At 50.5% G+C, this 20,620-nt stretch overlaps 1 protein-coding gene across 4 annotated transcripts in view; it reads left to right on the top strand.

Moving 5' to 3' along the window:
• Evi5 (ecotropic viral integration site 5) overlaps window positions 1-20,620 on the top strand; it is a 336,527-nt gene that overhangs the window by 65,291 nt on the left and 250,616 nt on the right. For 2 of the 4 annotated variants that reach the window (XM_089582013.1, XM_089582014.1), the window contains one exon: window positions 11,524-11,982. The exons of the other annotated variants lie outside the window; for them this stretch is intronic. The gene's annotated coding sequence lies outside the window, so the exon portion shown is untranslated. The remainder of the gene's footprint in view (window positions 1-11,523; window positions 11,983-20,620) is intronic. 4 annotated transcript variants of the gene reach the window in all.

Genomic DNA, 20,620 nt, shown 5'->3' with positions numbered 1-20,620 from the left:
TGAATTGTCAATTCATTAAATTTTGGCAGTTATATAGCATCTACTTATATTCTTGTACTGCGGGAAAAAGAACGCTGTCGTCTCCTGTAGCCTGGTTTCCAGTTTACTATTGCCACATCGTATCAGTTAAGGCGTACAGCTGTAGTACGCCTTAATTGATACGCCCTTTTTATTCCGTCATACTGGTCAGTCCTGGGTGCGGCCTGTATCGAGCCGGGGTTATTTCTCGAGCCTCATTCGGACTGGCGTTGCATCAGAATGATCGTGGCCGATGGCTGCAATCTGCGTCGCGTGTCGCTAGCCTTGACTGTCGACGCTGAACAGCGTGGCATGCCACTGCCGTCCTTTTCTCGACTTTCGTTCCGCGTCTGCCAGCGGCATCTTTTGTCTCCTTTGGGTCGGTTCTATTTCCTCTGGTATTACGAAGGTGCCATCAGAATCAGTTATACGGCGGCCCTGGTCGGACACAACGTGATTTGCTGTTCCACTGGCGAGAGACGCCGACTGCGCATGCGCCGCCTTACCGCAGTTGGCGCTTTGCAACAGGTGTAAGTGAACGCGCCTGCCATTCCATGACGATGGTGATAATGCTGAGAAGGCCAGACTTTCACAAGCCACGGCGATCATGACAAGATTTGTGCAGGACGCACAGGAATGCCAGATTTGAACGCCTGAGGTGGCAGTGCCCCAAGACCACTGCACACGCATGCAGCAAGGGGCAGCGCCTCCCTCGCGGTCACACTCCACTGCGCTGCTTCGGCCAATGGCGCAGTGCTATCACGCGACATTTTTAAGTGTCAACAATGGAACGCGTGGCTCTTGAGGCACGCTGTACTGTCTCCATCGGCATCTTAGGAGAGGTAAACTTCCACGCACGCCGTCCTGGTTTTAGTGTGCTTTGGTAATACGTGCTTCGTGCCCGCAGGGCGATACATCTGCGTACTGATGTATAGCGTGGTTGAGGCTTTGCTGCCAAGTTGTATACCGTTTGCATTCGCGGTTTGTCGGAAATGAGAGGAAGGAAAGTTTGTTTTTTATGAGATAGCACAGAAGCCTTGGAGGAGCAAAAAGGCGGCGGCGACCGTCCTGCGTCGTCCAGAAAAATTCTGATTGGCTGGCGGGCAGTGACGTTGTCAGTGATGTCACCAGTGCTGAGAAATTCCATTGCCTGGAGGGACGTGACGTCACCAGACCAGGTTCGTATCCTCCATCTGCCAACAGTGGCATGTGGTGTGCAGGAGGAGCTCGGGAAGAGCAACCTGGCCCTCACAAGCCCCACCAGTCACTTCCCGCAAAGGACAGCTTTGAATGCTCTCGCATTTCCAACACAGAATAGAATTTGGTGTTCCTGCGTTGTTGTTTTTATCGTCTCTCTGTCCTTCCTCTCTCGTGTGTGGTACAGCAGTATGTGCTTCCAAGTGACAGCGCAATGCCGCGAGCTTAGAGATGCTACAGGTTGCCTGGCCCCGTGACTGTTCGTCAAGTCACTTTGCGTCATTCGCTGCGTCCATGTGTGCAGTGGCGACCGCTTCAGTAGCGACTGGACGAATATGATCCAGCCGCCGCGGTGGCTCATTAGTTATTGGGCTTGGGTGATTACCCGAAAGACGCGGGTTCGACCCCGGCCGCTGCTGTCGAATTTCGATGGAGGCGAAGTTCTAGAGGCCGGTCTATTGTGCGATGTCAGTTAGTACCCCAGGTGGGCGAAATTTCCGGAGCCACGGCGTTCCTCGTAGCGTGAGTCGCTTTGGGACGTATATCCCATAAACCAAACCATAAGCCGATTATGATTCAGAAATACGCAACACCTTCGACAGAGCGACGCGACAGCAGTGATGTTCCATTCGGGGAATTTTCCCTTTTCCAGGGAATTTTGAGAGAAAAATTCGGTGAAAGCATTTTCAGGGAAATTTAAGAACCGAAAGTTTCTCACCTTTTCCAAACTGCTTGATTTTCCGAACTGCAGCAGGGAAAAGAGCCAGAAAGGGACGTTTGGGTGTAGTTCAGGTAATTTCCGGCTACGGCATGGAACATCGCTGCGCGACAGACAGGCGTAGTATTTGGTCATGTGACGGCTCATGTGCATTCTTTATCGCGTTGTCTGTGTTGCTCATAACTGCCACTTACGTGAAGAGATCTCTCTCGCGGGGCGGCGGATATCCGCCAGACGTGTGGCCGTCGCCGTCATGGCCACTGCGAGCCAGCTCCTTGTGTCGTGCGTGTCGTGAGCACCGTACCGAGATGTGCCCGCAAGACGGACTTGAAATGAAACACTGCCCCTCTCTGCATGCGAGCAGCTACTTCAGGCTTTACAAAGTATATTCGGCATTTTCGTTCAGTGCGCTCACATTTGGGGCTAAATCACAATGTAGCTAGCTGTGTTCAAGGGAGAGCAGTTTTGGTGTTTCCTCATACATGCAGTGAAATACTCCTCGAACGAACTTTACAAGACCGCCACGGAGGAAAAGTAAGGCAGTAAAAGTTCGCGCGATTGAAACGAGCGCGCAGCCACTCTTTTTGATCGGCCATAGCAAATTTCAAGCATTCGTATGGTTCATAAATTCAATTATTTCACAATACTGAAAGCTCTGCGCACATATTAGGTACTTGAAACTTTTGATAATATACGTATTTTCCTTCCCAAAACACAGTTGCCATAACTTTGAGCGAACACAGTCTGCCGGCAAAGTCAGGTTCTGCTTTGTGGCCTTGGGAACATCCGCAGCATATACCGGCAGGCTCTCGAACACTGCTAGGCATTCTGCATCAGTTGCCCTCTCAGCCTGCCGTAATCTGGAGAGCGCGTCTGCTACTTCCAGGCTCTTGCCTTTGCGATACTTAAGCCGATAATTGTAAGCAGCAAGCAGCATAGCCCAACGCTGCATGTCCACTGCGGACAAAGTAGATGTCGGTTTGTCCTTGCCAGGAATGCCCAGCAACGGCTGATGGTCCGTATAAAGTGTTTGGTTTGGTTTATTGGGGTTTAACGTCCCGAAGCAACTCAAGGTATGAGGGACGCCGTAGTGAAGGGCTCCGGAAATTTCGACCACCTGGGGTTCCTTAACGTGCACTGACATCGCACTGAGCACACGGGCCTCTAGAATTTCGCCTTCATCGAAATTCAGCCGCCGGCGGCCGGGATCGAGCCCGTGTCTTTCGGGTCAGCAGCCGAGCGCCGTAACCACTGAGCCACCGCGGCGGGGCTGTATAAAGTGTGAACTGCCTGCCGTATAAGTACCGATGGAATTTCTTCAACCTAAAAACCGAAGCCAAGGCCTCGTGCTCAAGTTGCGGATACTTCTTTTCTGCAGCTGTCAGCGTTCGAGAGGCAAAAGCTATGGAACGTTCGCTGCTGTTCGCTTGAATTTTCGCGGCTTGGGCGAAGAGGAGTGCCGCCACTCGCGTGATTCTTGTTTGGTCTCAGGTATGATGTGCAATGCCCAGGTTTCGTCACCCGTAACAATGGAATACTAAAAGGTCTCGTTTTCATCTCCATACCGCCGAAAACATTCTCGGGAGCAGTCAACGCGTTGCCGTTGATGGTCGTCTGTGAGCATTCGCGGAACCCATCTGGCGCACACCTTCCGATATTTCAACTTTGCTGTCAAAATGCTATGAATAGTGCTTCTAGAAACGCCAGGAACCAAAATGCAGAGTTCGTCGAGTGTGATCCTCCGATATTGCCGCATCATTTCTTCGACCTTCGCGACTGTCTCATCAGAATTTCACGACAGAATGACGATCTCCCGCTTCTTTCTTCGTCGTGAATTTCAGTGCGACCTGCTGCGAACTCCCCACACCACTTGCGTACGTTTTTAATATCGATGCATAACTCTTCGTACACTTCCGTCAACTGGCGATGAACTTCGATTGGTTGAACGCCTTTTGTGTTAAAAAATCGATTAACTGCGCGAACTTCGCACCTGGCGGTAGCGACAAACGGGAGCTCCATTTCAAATGGCTGCAGTGCCAAGACTTACAGTCCATTTCGCGCTGAGTCATGGCTTGTTTGCAGGACGGGGAACAATGAACACAGCAGTATGGCGAGCAGCCACGCAAATAGTTGCCGTGTGGCCGCAGCCCTTTGGAGACCTTACTTTTGGGATTACCCTCGCATCTCGGTGGACACCTGAACCGCGCCGTAAGTAAAGGGAGGAAGGTGGGAGTGAAAGAAGAAAGAGGTGCCGTAGTGGGGGCTCCGGAATAATTTCGACCGCCTGGGGATCTTTACAGTGCACTGACGACATCGCACAGCACACGGGCGCCTTTGCGTTTAGCCTCCTTCGAAACGCGGCCGCCGCGGCCGGGTTCGCACCCGGGAACAGCGCCCTAAGCACTGAGCCTGTCGCTGATACTTGGGCGTCCGCTAGCCCTGGATTCAGCCGCGGCATCCTTGAGTCGTCACACGTCGTGCATACGCACCTCATGCAACAAGGTGAAAATTCTCTCCCATTAGATCACTTAGCAACGCGCTTTTGGGAAGTATCATCCGATGTTTTTTATTATTATTATTATCTAGGCGGTGTGTGGCGACGACTCACCATTTCGCTCAACAGATCACAGCTGAGCCTTTATATCTTCATAGATTCTAAGGTTTCTAGGTTTATTTCGTTATTATTTGGAGCATCGTTACGCCGTTTTCGTTTTTCCTGCCGCACCTGCTTCACTAAGGGAGTGAAATATACAGAAATAAGAGTGGGCCAACAATATTTGTCCTGGCGACACAGGGTTGTCTGCCACCGTTTGGGAAGGGCACGACGAAGGTGAACGATGTGTGCCCGCACGGGTCCAAGCATGGACGCAGGAGTAGAAGGTAAACCTGGTTTTGTTTGCGAGAAAGACTGCTCTGTCCATTTCCGTCTTTCATTACGTCGCCATCTCATCGAACAATTCGCGCAGCGTTGCGCTGGGCGCGGCTCAGTCGGTGGTCCACATCGTGTTCGCTGAGCTTCGATGAACGAAGCTCACCGCTGCGCAGCTTTTCTTGTCGGCCTGTGTCGCGTGAGCAAAACAGGGAGCATCGAACACCCTTCACTTCGCGTCAGATCTTATCGCCTGTGCATTAAGCGTTGCTCGGAGTCCGATCGTTATGTCCCGACCAAACGCTTCTCCGCCATAAGTTACTCTTCGGCCTTATGCACGATAGTGCATGGGACCTGGGGCAAGCGTAGGAAACTGCAGTTAGTTTCGGTTTCAACTGCTTCATCGTACCTGGTGCTCGATGGAGACCTGATGTAAAAAAACTAATAAATCCCGCGCGCAGCACGACAGGCTGCGGCTGTGTTGTGATGTATTAGTGATGTGCTCTACATTGCCTCTTTTCTATAGTGCTTGGTTGCTTAGGTGTGTCGTTTTATGTCTCATGTTGATTTGACACTGTTTTCCTAATTACCCATTACCGTGTACATGTTCATGTACACATGAACATGTACACGTTCATGCACATGTTCGTGTAGACGGTAATAAATTCCATTTTCGAGAAATAAGAAAAACGCGATGGTCTACTTGTCTGAGGCACGGGGAAAGTGAACTTCTCTGTTTTCGCCGGCGGTGGTTCCACTCCTGCTCGGGGATGAATTTTTTTCTTCTGCTTGATACCGTTGTCATGACAACGATGTGACGCTCCAATTATCTTCCCTCTTGCCTGACCTGATTATTCCCGGCATAATTATTCCGACCCTGACTTCAGTCCACCATGAATTCTTTTTTCGGCTGCACCATTGGCGAATGTGCAGCCTGCTGGTCGCTCGCATTCTCGCATATCCCGCGGCGCTTGTGCCAAGATAGCTGCGGGCGGGCACATGCGCATTCAGCGTCGCGATAACCGCGCGGCCCGTTTCTGGGAAGGGGGGGATTCATCAGGACTTGACAGCACTGCCTGAAATAGCAGGGTGGAATCTCAAGTTATTTGTGCTTTGGCCAGCCATTACGTGGGACGAGCTTGGGTGCCGGGACGCCGACAGGGCCCCGGGCCCGAATTTTCTCAGCTCGACCCTGTGTACGGGGGCGAGCTTTCTCATCTGTCGTGTCTTGCCGAGGTGTGCGTAAATTTATTGGAAGAAGGCGGTGAACCTGCGTTTCCCTCTCCCTGCCCATCTTCCAGGGCGTCAGGTCCGGCCTCGCGCCGAGGCCATCAGTGGCGCTCGCAGAGAAGCGGTCCCGGGCATCTGTTGTCTGCTGCCCGTTGCCTGCGGCTGCTGCCGGTGACGGGTACAAATGGTGCCGTGCGCGGCGCCCATCGCTTCCGTCCGCCCCGCGGCTGTCACCCGGTGCCCCTCGGCAATCGGTCGTCGCGGCGGATGGCCTTCCCCGCCGCGCCGCTTCGGTCATTTTCGCTTTGCCTTCTCTCAGGTCCGCTCTGTATTTCTCTTTCGGGCGGCTACGCGCGAGATCTTGTACAGTTCCAACACTTTTTTTTTTGGCCTTCGTAACGTTGGCAGGGGAGGAATCCGACTGGCAGGACTTCCGTGTTCATTTTTCGTTTTTGACGACATTCAGATGCGCTCCGGCGGCCCTCACCTCCACGCGCCGGTGTATTCCCTTTTATATTCTTTGCAGCTGTAGTTGCTGTGTTTCTTGCGTTGACCGTGAAAGCGCGGCAGCGAGTGCACACAGTGTAATTATGAAACATCGCCATGTTTGTTTTGTATTTGTTAACGCAGATCCTTCGGCGCCTTTCTGCCGCCTTCGCTACATACACATGCGAGCGCCACTTTGTCTTCGTCCCCTGCTTTGCTTCGTTCTCCCCTACTTCGCTCATGGGCCTGCCACTATTGCACCTTCTGATGTATTGCGGGTGACATGCAGTCCCTGCCGGCGGTGCCCCGCGCCCTGCTTCTCGCATAAGCCGCTCAGTGTGGCCTCAGATTACGCGGGTAGCGCGATACCGCACTCTGCCTGTTCGAGCGGCGGCTGCGCTCTGCAGTCGCCCGTACAAATGCGCGATGCTCGCTAGACAGCCGCCTTTTTCATGGGGGCAACCCGGTTATATGTATATTTGTTCTGAGGACCTCACATCTCACTTTGTTTCTCGCTCTCTCTTTAGCGATTCGCCAGCCGCGGGGCTTGCGAATTGCGAAAAACGCCGGAAGTTTTTTTCTTTCTCTCTCTCTTTGCTTCGACGCTTTTTTTACGTCTTTTCTCGCTCGTTCGAGTTCCTTTACGATTCGGTTGTGCATTCTAGAGGGAGAGAGAGGCGTCTGAAGTGAGCCAGACCAGGAAAATCCCGTTTCTTTTCTTCTTTTTTTTTTCTTTTTTTCCCCCTGGCTCTTCTGACACCGGCTTTGACAGTCTCCATCCGCTACGCACTTGGGCGACCATATGGCGAGCCTCTTTTGGCGCATCGAATGATGATGACGACAATAATAATAATAATAATAATAATAATAATAATAATAATAATAATAATAATAATAATAATAATATACAATAATAACATGACGCAGGCTTTCGGAAGCCGGGGCTACGTCCTCGCCAAGATGTTGCACGTTGGCTGCAATTTTACGGACTTCGCGCGAGCGTCTTCGTAGCAACAAAGATTTCTTAATTTGAATTTTCAACATTCTGGGCTGCAATAGGAACGGCGACGTGAATACGTATGCGTCGAAAGCAGCTTTTCAGAACTGCAAATGCCCTTCGGCTAAACGCGCTCAGTTCCATAGCATTGTACTGGTCTGTGTAGTTACTTTCTGGCTGCCGCCCATTTCGTGGCTTCTCTTTTCTTTCCTTTCATTGGACGTCGGTGGGTTCGGTAACACGTGCAGGAGAGTCATTTTCTTTTTGTCTCCACTGAAAAGCGCGCGTGGAAATTCAGCGCATCAGCAAGGTATCGTGAGAGGTTTGGTCGATGAATGAAGCTCCACAAGTGGTAACCTGACAGGTCAGATCGCGGTATTATTACGTAAAAGCAAACGAGCCATGGGGACCTACTGTTAAAGCAGATAATTTTTTTTGGAAACATTTGAGCCCCTTATACGCGCTTTTTGAAACGAATTCGGAGCTTTGCCCTCAGACGCCCTTGCTGCTCTATCGCCGCATCGGCTGGTGTCTTTTCGTCATGTGTTGTCTTCAACGGCAGTTACTAGGTGTTTATATGGCTTCTAAAAAGGTCGATCTACCACCTGAACCTAACTGGTTACGTTTCGTTAACTGCGACGACTAGTTCTTCAACTCGGACAACATAGATCAGTTCGTTGATAGTGGGTGGTAAAGAAATATCCGCTTATTGTTCGCTATCACTGAATTCCACACCAAATACTTGTTTCCCTGAATAAAAATTCACGGCAGCCACCGCGGTGACTCGGTGGTTATGGTGCTCGGCTGCTGACCCGGCGTCCCTCATAACCTGAGTCGCTTTGGGACGTTATACCCCATAAACCAAACGAAACCAACTATGGATATATCTTACCCTTGTGGTTGTACAGCTGCGCTTAGGCGGACGCTAATAAATAATTACTCCCTTAATCGATGTCTGCCGGCACAAAATAACAACCTAACCTTGCTGTTAACATTTTTTTTTCTGGTTACCATGCTCGCTGCGGCGGGGGTAGTCAGAGGGAGAATACGTTGGTCACGGTTTTGTTTCGGTTGGTAGATAATTTCGAATTGGACTTGGAAATAACGGGATGCTCCAGGGGCGGTGTGAAGTTCGCTGAACTTTCCGAGGCGCCATCCAGTCTCCAGCACAGAGAGTACGGGGCGAGACTTTGACACGTGCACCTGTCCCTGGTCGAAGGGTTACCAAATTCGTGGAACCGCGGACGCACGACGGAGGCTCGGTGGCTGCTCTATTGTTGCCGGCGGCAGCGTCGCCAGAGCCCTCGTCCTGGCTCCGTCTTGCCTTCCCACCACAGATATCTTTCCACGACGCAGCTTTGTGCAGCATTCAGTGTTTGAATGCCTGCAGTCGTGTTTTGTGGCCAGTGGATGTTTTTTAACCTTGTCGTTTCCCTGCGTGTCAGTAATTCGCTCTGTTCATGTACATAGGGGACCGCAGCTTCGCAGGGGTGCGCTGCGGACGCCAGTGAAAAGCGCCCTCTCCGGCCGACTCCTCACTTTTGACCGGGCTAATCGGTCACCCCTCCCATTGAGTAGCTGCGCTAGCAGCGCGCTTTCTCCTAAAGAAAAAAAAAAGCCAGTTCTGCACGTACTTTGCACATGCTGGCCTGCCTGCAAATCTCTGTGCAGTCGCGAGCTTTCTCCTTCGTGCTTGAACGCTGACGGGCTTCAGAGGATTAGCAAAATGTACAGGGGCGCTAGAAAGGAATGTGAACAGCACTGCGCCGACGCGCTGCGTAGTCGAAATATCTTCAATGCGCTTTTACCTCGGTAGTAACAAAAAGGCGCTAGAGTGGTACGTTATTGTATCACGGATGTCTTTAGCGTATTTGTGTTGCGAGCCAAGAATAAGGGTGACGAAAATAAATTCCAACAGCGGGGCGCGTAGGCCCCGCGCTGTTCGCATTTCTTTCTTTCGGCGACAGTACACTTTGAGATGTAGGTTCAAAGAAATAGTGGACAGTGAATTTTTCTTTTTTTTTTTTTGCTGCGCAAACTTGAATAAAGAACTGCTAGTGGATCAGGTCCACTCCGTGAAGCAGATTGTTGACGAAAAAGCCGGTACCGTAACGGCGAAATTTGTATCGCAAGTAAATGACAAGATCATTTAAGATGTGGAATTGGAGGTAAATGCCATTTTTTTTGGCGCGGCCATCTTCGCAAAATACTTAATTTCGTTTGGTGGCTGAGCAGTGCGGTGCATGCAGGTTTGTTGGCCATATAGTAAGGATTTCGTTACGTGTTTCGCGGAATAATAATGGAAATAGTTTTTATTTTAACTTAAAATAAAGTGGCCTTAAGGCGACTCGCGAGGCTGAAGTGAAAAACAAAAACACGCACGAAATGCGCCTACCAGCTGCTTGCTATATACGGCTGAGAGAAAAAATGCTCTACTTTGGTCAATCGCTACAACGGAGATAAGCGGTTGGTATATTTATTTTAATGCCGATTACAGCGCACGCGCATCCCGAAAACAATTTATTTCCAGAGCCATCGCTCATATGCAAACGCTCATTCATGTGCAAGCGAATATTTTATTTATATTTTTAAAATTTTTTCACATGTAACGCAACTTCGAAAATTTAGTCAGGCGTCACAAGTCGGAACATTGAGGCGATCAGTGACCTCGCCTCACACGCGTCTGCATAACGCCGCTGGCTGTTGTCAGTCTCCAAAATAATGAGTTGCTTTATCTGACCAGCGCAGGGCATATACTTGCAAAAAAAAAAAAAAGAGTTTCGTTAGCGCGAGCTTTACTAAACACTGCATGCTTAGTGAATTACAGCAGAAACTGGTCAGAAATAATATTGCGCGTGCAACACACCAAACTTGTTTAGCAACAGAAAAAAGCTTACTTCACCCTGCCCACAGCAGTTATCGAGGCCTGCCGTTTCTCGTTTTCATCCGTTTCATACCCAACAATTCCGGACAAAAGCATTATTGAATGGGAAAGAGTGTATGAACGCATTTTTTTTTTTTTCATATACTGGAAGATATCACTACAGCAATCTCCCATCGATAGGCTTGCATTTTTTTTTCCGTATTAACGTTTTTCCTATCGTCAACTGCTCGATACGAGCGATGAAAAATTTTTTTTCCATTACTGTACGTTACAGTTTTCCAATATTAAAATATTTTTTTCCAAGAATGTAGGACATGTCCAGGAAATCTGTAGGATTCTACGGGCAGCTCTTGGCCGTTGATGCTCAGACAGCGTCCGACTCTTAGAACGTCGCGGAATTCCAGCCATGACTCGCAGCGAGCGGCAACACCTCTTTTGTGCTGCGAGAGTGAAAGAGAGAGTGCCAGCGGTGCGAGCAGCAGCAGCTCCGCCGGCGACCTGCCCGGACAGTAGTTCGGAAATGACCGTTTGAGCTTCGGTCGGGTGCTCAGAAGAGGCCCCTAGTTAAGCTGTAGCTGTGGCTGGGAGCTGGGCTCCTCAGGGACAGCTTTATTTTTTTTTTAATAAGGAACCTTGAGTGATTGTTCCCGAGGCATACGTGTGTCCCGTATGCACGTGCGCAGAAAGGGAAACGTAGAGGAAGGCAGAGGTTCGGAATGCAGTGAGTTCAGTGCTGTTTGTATGCGTACTCGGAACCTCTCCTTTCCCAAGTATTTGATTAGCTGATATCCTTTCCCCAGTGTTTGATTAGCTGACGTTTCCTTTCCCTAACCATCGATTGGCGAGAAGTGTCGCCTGATTTATTATTAGTTGGTGTGCCCGCCAAGGGCGGAGACAGAGGGCTTAAATCTAAGCGCTCTCGAATAAGCGGGGGCTGATTTCGTGTAATCAATGGTTCAGTCATGTTGTAAATAGTTTCCACCTTGCTCGTTTCTTCTTGTTTATTTATGTGTAAATAAATAGTTAACGTTCTTTTCCTACCGTCGAGTAATGTGAATGTTTGCGAGTCTGAACCATCAATCCATCAGGAAACCCGATTTCATCATCAACAAGTGTCTCCTCAGGTCGCCGCGTGAAGGGGAAAACTCAACTGGCGCAGTCGTGACAGGATCGCAACATCTTTCTACTCGAGGCATTTGACGGAAGGTGAGAAGAACAAGTCGGTGGACAAGCTACAAGGTAGTTCGTCCTAAAGGAGAAAACGCGAAGCTGCGTCGAGAAACAGACGTCGAGAAGCTTCAAGGTCACTGGTCGAGTTCGAGAGGACGTCGGAGGCTGAAGTCAGCGAGGAGCTGAAGGAGCCGGGCGAAGACAAGCCGTCGAGGGTTCGAGACAGCAAGCTGCTGAAAGGAACCATGCAGGCGTCCACATCGAAAGGTTGAGATCAAGAACCAGGCGACCAAGTGAAGCAAGTTCGAGTCGGCGAGTTGCTGAGAGAGCCAGGGCTCAACTCGTCCGCATCAAGGAGCCTGCTGTTGTCACTCAGGACAAGATCACCGTGGCAGTGGAGAGCAAGCAGCGAGGTAGGAGACCTTTCTGCTTTCTCCGAATTCCCCATGTCGGTGTAGCGTTTATGTACTAGAAACGATAGCAGGGAAAACGGAGATGGCTGCCTTACGGTATAATCGAGAGGGCATGATGCGACGCTTGGAGATTGAGGAGGCAGAAAAGCTGCTTGAAATTGAGAGCTTGAAACTTTTAATTGAGCTGGAAAAGACAAAGCTTGCACAGATGCAATCAAAATTAAACCAGGGAGTGAAAGCTAATAGCGAGATCCAATTTGCGACAGTTCGATGTTCTGACTGCATGAAATTTGGGCATTTCATTATTGACTGTCCGAACTCAAAGCAAGAACAGGATGTTCCCGTGGTTAGGAGAGACGTGTGCAAAATAACAGATCATGTGGAGATGCCTGTTAAGCTATGTTCCCAATCGGAGATGACTGTTGATAAGGCCAGTCAACCAGATGTGAGGGATGATCCGGCATGCGGCTACTTGCATACCGAAGGTCATAGTACTGACGCCCGTGTGGATTCGGGGACCGAAGTAACGCTAAGAGTAGGAACGATTCATTCACTTTCTAGGGGTGAGTGCTCCGATGAAATAAAACAGGATTGTGGCGTTCTTCAGGTAGCAGACGCTGGTTTAACGTTCGGGCCGATATCAGCAGCTGTGGAAGCTGCAACGGTTAGTCAGAAGGTCCTAACACTGGGCGCCGTGCCAGAAGAGATGGCTGACGGCATAGCGGCGTCAGTCACGTCTGTGACGCTCTTGCGGTCAGAGCATGCAGAGATACAGCAGGCCCAGGAGGCACCTGCTCGCGAACAGGAGTTCAGCATCTAGCCACAGCAGGTTGGCGTTAAAGGGACACTGAGGAGAGCTCTATTAATATTTTTTTTGTAGCAAAATCCGATAGTTCGGCATTTCATGGCTTTGTTGCCACTTGGCCGGCAGCGAAAGATGCATTTATTTCTAAGAAATTTGGATTCGAAGTTGAAATAGTTTTTCCCGCCGCTCTGATTCAAACTTGGGATTCTGCTATGACGACACAGAACTAAGTGACGTGAAACATGACATTCACATGACGTAACGCAGACTCCGTGATTTCTGCGGCCAGCAGTGCGGCCCAGCAGCAGCCGAAAAGAAAGCTACCGCCGGCCGCACGTTGAAGGCATCTATCGGCTATTGCGGCCGTCGCTTCGTTTACATTTGCACTGGCGTTTTGCCAGCGTTACAATGGATCCCGTTCTCGAAGTCGTCAGCGAAGTTCTCGCAAATAGACGCCTTTAGCATACCGTGTACCTTGTTACCGTTAGCGGAATACCGAGAGCCCCCATACCGCTGAGAACAAGCGCTGATTGGTCCCGGCGCTGCAGGAGCGCGCGTAGCTATCGGGTACGTGGCGCCACCTGGCGACGTCAAGGAGATTTGCGCATGCATTTGCTGCGCCTCAGTGATTCGCAGCTTCTCGTGTCCTAGTGTTGCTAGAACTATTGGTTCTAGCAACACTGTTTTGTTCTATGACGCCATGAAGCTTGTACTTGCGAGTTTGGCCTGTGGCGGCGATACCTGTATTTTGGTTCTTGCTCTTTTCTATGTTACAGGAGCTTTGTTGTCAGTATGAATGGCGTTTTTGTAATCAGGAGCTGGTATTCTGTCGATGCAAGTCAACTTCAATTTCTCCTCAGTGTCCCTTTAACTCTGAGGCAGCGATAACGATCGACGAAGAGATAGAGCAGGCGCCAATAACGGGAACACTCTTCGCAGGCAAAGGTAAGCTGGCTGCCTGCCTAAGATGAGGTGGTTAGCCAGCCGGAGCGGACACCCTGCCAAGTGACAGCACATGTAGCGGAAGGTGTAGAGAAGTTGACAGCACCTGAGACGCTCTCACTGCTAGAGCAGCCAGGAAGAGAGCCGCTACATGAAGAAAACGAGAGAGCTGATTTTGAAGAGCATTTCAAAATTTCCCACAAACCTGCTCTAGACAAACCTGAGGCCCCAGTACAGCTTCAGGCAGATCCGGAAGCTGCAAAAGTTTTTCCAGCAGATTGTGAGCTAACAGGGATCGCTGCAATGAGTTTCGCGGCAGGTAGGGAACTGGATAATTCGGAAAATGCGTCTGTCCCCGTGGGTATCAGCGTGGAAGAGAGAGAGAGAGTGTGTTTCATTACCAGAAGTGCGGAAGCAAGCTGGTGGAGGTTTGACGGCATGATTCTCTTTGAAGGCAACATCGGCGGGCAGCTGCACAAGGAGCTAGCGCTACCTGCAGCTCGATGCAAAACTGCATGTGAAGTAGCCGATGAGAGGCCTGACCCTACTGTGAAATTCAAAGAAGGGGAGAATGCAGACGCGAGGGCAGCAGCAATCTTTGTAGCGCGCAGGCAGTCAGTGAACTCTGTCAGTATTGAGGAAAGTGACAAGGTAGACCCAATAGCGGCAGCAGCCTTTGGAACCGGCTCTGTGCCGGATAATTCGGATATTGGTCCAATCGTCTGGACAAAGTTCAGAAGAAACATATTTTGTTTCCAGATGTAGGCGGCTAGAAGTTATTTCTGCCAATTTGGTGCACCGATCTGACACGGTGGATTCTGAAATGTGCAGATTGGTTTCTGACCATGTTTGTGCGGACTGGTGTCCTAACCTTCTGTCCGCGGAACGAACCGACTTTGTGTGTGAGCGCAGTGATGTGTGAACCTTTGCGGCGGAGCTGAAATTTCACACAGACAGCAAGTGTCCATGTGACATTCTTGGTCGGGAGGTGTGAAGTTCGCTGAACTTTCCGATGCGCCATCCAGTCTCCAGCAGAGAGAGTATGGGGCGAGACTTTGACACGTGCACCTGTCCCTGGTCGAAGGGTTACCAAATTCGTGGAACCGCGAATGCACGACGGAAGCTCTGCGGCTGCTCTATTGTTGCCGGCGGCACCGTCGCCAGAGCGCTCGTTCAGTCTCCGTCTTGTTAGGAGAAGGTAAGTGACGCCAACCAAGTAAAATACAGGAAAAACACGACGTTTCGGGACCGGCTCGGCCCCTTCTTCACGGTGTGACTACGGGCGAGCGCAGCTTGGCTTTTTAAGCCCCTGTGTGGAGGACCTGCGGGTCAATGGCCGCAGCCCATGGACGTAGGATGAGGGGAGAGTCCCCAGGGAACGATTAACATTCTCTCGTGTTTGCTGTATGTGCCACGACTCGAGTAGAAGCCTCCTGCGTGGGTTAGCTTCCGTTTCCAATACAATGGTGCTGTCGAAGTCAATTGGATGGTCACACCCTTCACAGTGTTCGGCCACGGCGCTGCGTTGACGATTCATGTGACGGACGTCCGCTTTGTGTTGGTTCATCCTTTCCGCGAAGTTCTTCGTTTCCCCTATGTACGACGCCGGGCAGACGGAACACGGAATTTTGTACACGACGCCCTGGGCCTTTTCTCTGGGCTGCCGGTTTTTTGGGCGGGGGAGAAGGCGACCGATAGTGCTGGTCGGTTTGTGCGTTGTCAGCACCCCTTCTTTTCCGAGAATGCGACCGAGCGTCTCGCTCACGCCTCTCACGTAGGGGATGCAAACACATTTCCGCTTCTGGCATGCGTCTGAGGAAATAATAGACCGGATTTTGTTTTGCCTTTCTTGTTTCCTGATAATGCGCCGGATGAATGAGCTTGGGTAGCCGTTCTTTTGGAGGTCAGAAATGACTCGGTTCTTCTCCTTCCTTTTCTCTTCACTTGAGGAACATATCATTCCCTGGGGACTCTCCCCTCATCCTACGTCCATGGGCTGCGGCCATTGACCCGCAGGTCCTCCACACAGGGGCTTAAAAAGCCAAGCTGCGCTCGCCAGTAGTCACACCGTGAAGAAGGGGCCGAGCCGGTCCCGAAACGTCGTGTTTTTCCTGTATTTTACTTGGTTGGCGTCACTTACCTTCTCCTAACATTAAATTTCCCAACCAGACAGACTTCTGTCGAATGTTTTCTTTTGAGTCTCCGTCTTGCCCTCCCACCACAGATATCTTTTGAATGCCTGCAGTCCTGTTTGTGGCCAGTGGATGTTTTTTTAACCTTCTCGTTTCCCTGCATGTCAGTAATTCGCTCTGCTCATGTTCATGGCTTACTGTGAGGACGCAGGTGTACGGTGGCCGATCGGTACGCGATGCGGCGCCAATGGATCGTTTGAGCTTCGGGTACTCAGAAGAGGCCCTTGGTTAAGCTGTGGCTGCCGCTGGGCGCTGGACACATCAGGGACAGCTTTCTTTTTTTTTTTTAATAAGGAACCTTGAGCGATTGTTCCCGAGGCATATACGTGTGTCCCGTATGCACGTGCGCGGAAAGGGAAACGTAGAGGAAGGCAGAGGTTCGGTATGCAGTGAGTTCAGTGCTGTTTGTATGCGTGCTCGGAACCTCTCCTTTCCCAAGTATTTGATTAGCTGACGGAAACTTTATTTTCCTTTGCCTAACCATCGATTCGTGAGAAGTGTCGCCGGATTTATTATTGGTTGCGGTGCCCGCCAAGGGCGGAGACAGAGGGCTTAAATCTAAGCGCTCTCGGTTAAGCGGGGGCTGATTTTGTCTAATCAATGGTTCAGTCATGTTGTGAATAGTTTTTTCCTTGCTCGTTTCTTCTTGTTTATTTATGAGTAAATAAATAGTTAACCTTCTTTTCCTGTCGTCGAGTAATGTGCATGTTTGCGAGTCCGAACCATCAATCCATCAAGAAACCCGATTTCATCATCATCAAGTGTTTCCTCAGGTCGCCACGTGAAGGGGAAAACTCAACTGGCGGCCTGGTCTTAGGGCCTGCATTCTATACGCAGGTATATGATAGCTTGCTGTGACCATTTGTCGCCCCGCCTGCCAACAAACCGGTGTTGTAGATAACGGCGTCAGTGGAGCGGACATGCGGAGGCTTTGCGCCTACTGTTCTGCATGGATCGTCGTGGATGTCACGAGTAAACGGGAATAAACCTAGACGCTATCACGAAAGCGTATCTGAAAGAAAAAAATTCAAAAGAGCACCTAATTATGTGTTGGCACTGCGATAGCGTTCAAAGCTGTTGATGCCTGTACCGTAAGCGACTGGTGGGGCTTGTGAGACCTAGGTTGCTCTTCCCGAGCAATGCAGAGAAGGAATAGCTGCCGTAAGCCTTCTTTTTGCGCAGGTAGTTCTTTGGCAGGCTATTTGGCTCCTAGGCCTGCAGTTGTCTGTGTCGTTTTTTTCTCGGGCACTAGTCAACGCCTCCTGCCACGGTTGGCAGGTGGAGGAATTCAGGCAGACGAACCCGGTCTGTTACCTGACGTCACTTCGCTCGAGCCAGTGTTCAGTCTCCGATCTGGTGACGTCACGTCTCTACAGCCAATGAGATTTCTCCGATCCGGTGACGTCATCGATGACGCCACATCCCGCTGGCCAATTAGCGAATTTAATGGCAGACAACGCCGGACGCCGCGGGATTTTTTTCTCCGATGAGGCTTTTAATGCTGTCGCACTAAAAAAGAAACGGCCTTCACTTTAGGGCGGAGAATAGCTATAGTGGGATGCAACTCAAACCCGAAACGGCAAATGCCCCTCGAAAAAGGCCAACGGCGTCGACAGATTCTCATGTCGCTGTGGTCCCCTTGGAGATGCTAACAACACATCGCAGTGTGTGGATGTTGAAAGGGGATTAACCGCCGCGGCGTCATGAAAATCTGTCGACGCTGTTGGCTGGACCTCCTTTGAGGTGCATCTACCGCTTTGCTCTTGAATTGTATCCGCATATAGTATCTACGAGCTCCTTCGTGCAGTGCTGCTCCCCTACCCACCCCCGACAGTGCATGTTCGACGGGCATGGCGATAGCGGACGGGGGAAAGTGAAAATGTGACCGTGTATGCATTTTATGCATTGAAACGCCCGCGCGTTGACATTTAGATGTACTGTAAAGTACCGCAGGTGGTCTGAATTAACCTGGATCCCTCCATTACAGCATGCGCCCACCTGTAGCTTTGGAACGCACGAGCTTATTACAAAATTGTCCTTTTGTTATTTAGCTTCGCATTGACGAGGTCACTCGTCTATCCCCTTGCGTTATTTACCGTGTACCGATATTTCGTACACGGCAATTTTCGCCCCATAGATATGCCGCGGCCAAGTATCGAACTCGCAACCTCTTGTTCAGGGTTGCTATGGCGGGACACTTCACTCCTGCTTGCACTGAGGTAGCCTTGATCTCGGCTATTTTAATGCCCGAGGAAATGTAAACGACGCCAGAGGTTTGCCTCCGTCTCGTCGTGAAGTTCCGAGGGGAATTTCCGCGTTTTGGGCCGGAGCATGGGCTTCGGGATCGGGGCCGTGTTTTGTAGCGATTGTTTTGCCGATTCATTCTGCCATCGGCTATGGGTAACTGCATGTTTGCAACAGGTTCGGTTGGAGATGACCGAGCAGAGAGCTAACAGACACTTAAGTAACCTCCAATCTGCTGATTACATCACCCTGCTAGGTAACTCGGGGGAGGACCTAAATATGAAAAAGGAAACGACTGTCCACGATAGATAGTGTGTGTAACAGGGTTGTAGGCATGAGGCAACTCGGCCTCATGATTTCGGAACCTCAAATTAGCCACGTCGGTTATATAGAATAAAACGTTACCGAGCTTGGTGGCATCGTCCCATTTGCTGTAGGCGCTGACGCGCTCATACGACAACCGTGTCGTCGGCCTCGTGGTCGTCGGCGCCGCTGAAGATCCTGGGGTCGCGCTGCCGGAGCCTGCCGGAACAGAGGATGATCGGTGAAGGAACGGGGGCTGTCTGGCTGGTGACTTCGAGCATAGCGGACGTCGGCGTGCGGCTACGGAGCTCCAGGATGAGAGGGGGAAGGTATAGCAGCCGCCACCAAAAGGGGGTTCTAGCTCAGCTGAATCTGCAGCACGCTGAGTTTGCTACACGCAACCACGGTTCAGCTGTATAAGCTGGTTGGTTGGTTGGCCTCAAATAAAATATCACATATCCACTACGGGGGAGTGGCCAAGACACAGGCGGTGAACTGCTGAAGAGAGGAGCATTTATAGAGGAAAGGGAGTAGTTATATTGTTTATAGGCCCACAGATTGGACGACGCAACGACAGGGGACCTGTTAGCTGGGAGATCGAAGACGGGACGATGGCTTCTTGTGCAAATTCGAATGCAATGCATGTTATGGTTCAATTTTGCACTGACTGAAAGAGAGAAAAAAAGTAATGCAATAAATTTTTGAAACTCAGAAAAATAAATAATAATAAAAATAAATAAAATTAAAGTTAGCATGGGAGTCGCTGCGTTTCTAGAAGAAAATTTTGAACAGCACAGCGCACACTTCTAACTGTTGCTTCGTCCAAGCGAAGAAGCGCCGCGCCAAAGGGAAGAACAACCGCAGTGGTCACAGGCAGACCCAGCTGGTGAAACGGAATTTCTAATACGCGCCTCCTCAAAGAAGAGAAGCGGCGGCAGAACAGCAGGTAGTGATCCACGGTCTCAGGCTCGGCACGAAATGGGCACAGTGGAGAAACCGCCAGACCAGATCTGTGAAGGTAGAAATTTAGCAGAGGTACTCGGCATCGCAAACGCGTGAAGAGGCCTCCAGTCTGCGCGAGCGGCAGTCTTTGCTACTCCAAGGATGCAGAAGATGCTGATATTCGGGAAATGAAGTAAGTGCCGAGGCTGAAAATTCGTGAAATAAGTTACTACGAACCTCACATTAACGAATTTTTCATATTTACGAACTTTTTCAAAATCCCCGCCGAAATATCTATATTTTAAATGTAAAAATATTTCACTACTACGAATTTCAAAATACCGAACATTTCAGAATAACGAGCATAATTTATTTGCCTACCTATTATAAATGCACCTCATTATTACGAACTTACCCCGGAGAAGTCAGCCAACTCCCCGAGAGGCACACGCTCTCTGCTAATCGCCAAGGGCAGGCATCCGATACAATCCAGTCCAATCCGAAGCCGCCTCCCGTCCGGAAGTTGGCTCGTCTCTCCTCCTCCGTTTTTTTTTTCTCCCACGGTATGCATGTGACTACCTCCGCGCTTGTCTTTTTTTGTGTGCGGCCGCCGTGAACGCGAGGCCTAGACGTTTCTCGCCGCTGCGTGTTGACTGTGCTGACGATGAATTCTGCGGGCGCCAGCGTCAAGATAAAGCGACGGCAGTTCACACTTGAGGAAACACATCGTTGCTCCAACTCTTGGATCAGGGGATTATAAGGTGCGTAAAAACGGAGTTTCGGAAGCGCCTAGTGCAGCGCTGTTAAACCTTCGGCTCGGACTCCCGACAGCCATAAATGTCCGCCAGGCTGCCGAAATGGTAACTGGGGTGTAGTGGAACGTAAAGGCCTCGACCATCAACAACTGCTGGAGGAAAGCTGGCCTTGTGAAATCGACGCTTCACACAGAAGACTGCGATGACGCTGACAGCACGGATGACGACAGTGCAAAAGAGATGCGGACTGAAGCTACCGAGAAACTCTCTGTAGACTCTTCTGTAACTTTTGCCGACTACGCCGAGTCGGACAATGCTGCCCTGACGTCAGCAGAGCTGACTGTAGAAGACATTGTGAGCAGCGTTCGCGAGTATGAAGAACGCGGCGAAGAAAATGAATTGGACGACGATGCCGACTCGCCGCCTGCAGACCAAGCGGACGAACCTGTGTCTAG

This window comes from Amblyomma mixtum, chromosome 3 (genome assembly GCF_055824585.1).
Source record: "Amblyomma mixtum isolate Tamu chromosome 3, ASM5582458v1, whole genome shotgun sequence".
Lineage (NCBI taxonomy): Eukaryota > Metazoa > Arthropoda > Arachnida > Ixodida > Ixodidae > Amblyomma > Amblyomma mixtum.
The sequence above is the reverse complement of the archived record's forward strand: the minus strand, read 5'-3'. Positions and strand labels throughout refer to the sequence as shown.